This window comes from Solanum pennellii, chromosome 1, assembly GCF_001406875.1.
Source record: "Solanum pennellii chromosome 1, SPENNV200".
Lineage (NCBI taxonomy): Eukaryota > Viridiplantae > Streptophyta > Magnoliopsida > Solanales > Solanaceae > Solanum > Solanum pennellii.
In genome coordinates, this window is record NC_028637.1 from 57927573 (window position 1) to 57931741 (window position 4169).

Below are 4169 nucleotides of genomic sequence, written 5' to 3' on the forward strand. Positions count from 1 at the left end.
GGTTCAGAGACTTGACTTTGGGATATTAATATCCCTAGGCTATGTACTGACCTAAGAATCCCACCTGAAGGGCGTCTTTCCACCTACTGGTTGTCGATGCCCTCCGTAGGTGAGACTGGTAAGGACAGCCTTCCCCCAAATGATGGGTCGTTTCTCAAGGACCCTTGGTTGGTCCTCCAAGTATTTCTCCAAGAATTTTTCAACCCGAATATATATGTATACATGCTTAGGACCTCTAGCATCAATTTCATCCAAAACGAACACGTAAAACTGAACCAACCACACTAAGACACACAAGGTCATTTCAAGGAAAACCGTTTGAACGTCATGGACGTTCTTGAACGTTTGCCTCCAATATTTATTAAACTTTAACCACTGCCTTCTAACCTCTTTATAACCAATTTTTTTTACTTCAAAACATCAAGACACAAGTGTTAGGCTCTAGTTTCACCTAAGTCGTTTTAGAGATGTTATAGTTACTACCCTTAGCTTAGTGAAAGAGTACTTATTCGAGAACGAATGTTACCAAGAGGGAGATATTGTAACATCTCATAAACCGGAATAACTAGGGTTGAAAAAATAAACTAAGAATATTTATTTTGGAAAGAATATGAAAAATCTAGAAAATTTCAAAAATGCAAAAGTGTGTTTTTTGTCATTTTCAAATGACCATAACTTCTATCTCAGGATGAGTGAGGCTCAGTTCTTTATATAGTTGGCAAGAATTTGGAGATATCTTTCCAACGTCGCCGAGTTTGGGAATTTTTCATATCGTATGAAGGAGATATGCCTTTTGAAAGTTGGGTTGTTGGATTGAGGAAAGTCCAATGCAGATTTTAGTAAGGGTAAAATGGTCTTTTCAACTACTATTTCCTAATTCGTTTTAAGGTTTTATTAGGGTTAAAACTAAGACTTAATTCAGTTTTAGAAAAGTTTAATACGCTTAGGGCTTGGAGAAAAGAGAAGAGAAAATGGAGAAAGGAGAAAAAACTATGATTTTGCAAAGATCATTGAGTGAGTTTCATCGGGGGTGATCCAATCGAGGTATGTGAGATCCTTCTGTGTTGGGTTCTTAAATACAAACAAAAATATGTTTAGTTTGGCACAATTAGAGTATATTCAATGATGAACATTGAAGATCTTGATGAAAAAAACATTGACTTCTTGTTCGTTGAATTGTAGTATACCTTTGGTTGTTTAATTCGTATTTCAAGTTGTTTTATGAGTCTAAACTATTGGGTATTGAAAATTTTAGTGATCCTAAGGGTTAAGGGGGAAATACACGGTAGTTAAGAAGGTTTAGAGATGAATATTGGAGAAGAAAAGTCAAAAATCCGTCAGATAGGACCTGGGGCACTGTGCCTACCATCAGGACAGCCTCTGTCTGACAGGCTCTGGGCGCGCCAGCCAGACACCGTCTGTCCATCAGGATATTGTGCTCCGGGCCTATCTGAGCTCCAAGGTCACCTAGAGACCCCATTCTTTCCCTATCTTTTCATACTAGTTCCTAAGTGATGTACCCACATTTCTTGGTTGATTCCTACTCTTTAAAGTACATCTAAACATTATGAAATCATCCATAAACATGAGATCATGATCCTTGAATCAATGATCCAATTCAAAGAAAGTTAAGATCAAAGCCAAAAGAGTTAAGAGTTAAGTTTCAAAATTAAGAAGCATGTAAAAGTGAGTTCTTAAAGTTTCCAAGAGTCTTTAACAAACCTTTTAAACTTTTTTTTAAGACTCAAGTTACAAGTTGATCAAGAGTAAAGAGTTGAGTTCATTCTCAAAAGTTATAATGGGACTAGGTAACAAATATTTTTCACATTTAAAACAAGTAAAGAGCCTTCAGGCTAGTATGAAGACAGAAGTAATAACTTTATGAAATGAAGCAAGCAGAGAAACTATGATTTCCAAGAGAGCTATTAAAGATAAGTTTTGAGAACTAATCTCAAATCACATAATCAATATGTATTAAGTACATAAGAGCAAATATATTTTGGGAGTAGTATTGAGCACCAATGTGGGGATCCGAGTTTCAGATTAACTCTAGTCTCCATAAAAACCAGTAGTCATCCTAGGTAGAAAAATGTCATACTTTTTAGATGAACCCTTGTCGCAGTTTACTAGTAGATCCATTAGGCAGTTCACATCCTATACTCTTGGAAGGTAGGATGGTCGGGAAGTGTGGACCGAGTAACGTTGTATCATCACTATAGCTCTTAAGTTATGGTTTTCTATGATGAAAACTCCCACAGAAGTTATTGAATTTTCATATACATAAGTTATTGGTAATTTTACATACATCTCAAAGATTTATTGTATCCATATATACACATACATAGTTTACAATACGTTTTCAGCCAGCTTTTCTTTATATTGCGTTTTCTTTTAAATTTCATTTTATTGAAATGAGTAGTTGTTCATGAGTTAAAAAGAGCCAAAGTAAATGTCTCTTGTTACTCCTTTGCAGCTTAAGTTTGTTTTAGCTTTCCAACTTCTATACTCGTATATTTAATGTAATGATGTTAATTGGCATGCATCGTATTATGATACAGACGCAGGCGCACTTGATCCAGTGCAACTCAGAGTTAGTTGGTGAGTCTCCCTTTATTCCGCAGGACATCCTTAGTTTTAGTAATTTGTTTAGCATTCAGTTGTTAGGATGATTGGGGTTCTGTACCAAAATCCATCTTTATATTAGAGGCTTCATAGAAAGATGATATTAGTTTACTTAGTTTTTCCTTTCATTACTAATTGACTAAGACTTGGGTTGCCACTTTGGCTAGTTATTTTCATTAAAGTTATTTCTTTATATTATATCTTATGTTTGAGTGTTCCAGTGATTAAATAAGTCAGACCAACGGTTTGCTCAAGACTAGCAATTGTTATTGGGTGTCGACCACGTACAGGGTGTAGGCTCGGGGCGTAAAAAGTTGCTAGTTTCAGCACTTCTGAAACCGACATATATTTGGGGCTCACTTTGGACCTATTTATGGTTGAAGTTTTTTAACCCAAATAAAGAAAAAAATACTAATTTAGTCAAGCATAAAAATTAACTTTCAAAATGAAGTTTAAGTTTCGATACGTTTTAAGTGAGGCTAAGTCAGTTGGTATAGTAACTTATTAGAGTACTCATTAAGAATCTTTTAATTTAATTTGAGGCACTAATCATTGAACTTAAAAAAAGGTGATAATGTTATTTATTAACAGTAGCTAAAAGGACAATTATGCTCAATCATTTTTCAAAAAGTAAGAAATAATATAACTCAATTAAGTTGAACCAATGAATGGTGAAATTAGAACTAAAATGTGAGACAAATTTATCTTAAGTTTTAATATTAATATTATTGATTATATGATACAAAATTGAGTAGTTAACATATAAATGTGTATAGAGAGAAGAAAATGAATGACCACACAAAAGTTGACTTAATAATAAAAATATATTTTCCTATTTTATGAAAATGATTTTCTTGCTAAGATCATTAATTATTTTTGCAGGTTCTTAAGATTGGTAGATTTGGTTTATTTTGACTTCTTATAAAATCCAATCTAATATAAATAAAAAAAACACCAACTATAAAAGTGCTTGTTTTGTGCAATAATTTTTATCCCTTGTAATCTCTATTTCTCTATACATGTCCTCCACTCTTAAGACTATATTTAAGTTGTCTTTTCTATCTTCCAAAAATATTTTTCAAAATTTGTGGACCAAAATCTAGAATGAAATAGCGAGAAATAATCAAACAACACCTACAAGTCTCCTGTCGATACTGCTTGAGGGCTCATATATGTGTCCCCTTAAACTTCCCCACATATACATAGTAATTTGTGCACTTATGTCTCAATTTTCTTTTTTCCCTTATATAAATATATATGTCTGCTTACCTCTGTATGCATTCTCGTTCGAGATTTACACAAGGTCAACTCGATCATAAAATCACTAAAGTAATTTCGTGGTGCCTCAATTTTTTGGGAGCACAATTTATGTCCAAAAGTATTTTTCAAAATTTGTTGACTAAAATCTGAAATTCAATCGTGAGAATCAATCCACCAAAGCTTGAGGGCCCATCTGTGAGTACCTTTGAGCTTTAATACATATGTTTGATATTCACACACATTCAACAAAAAATTAATATTTACATAGACATATATATATATATATA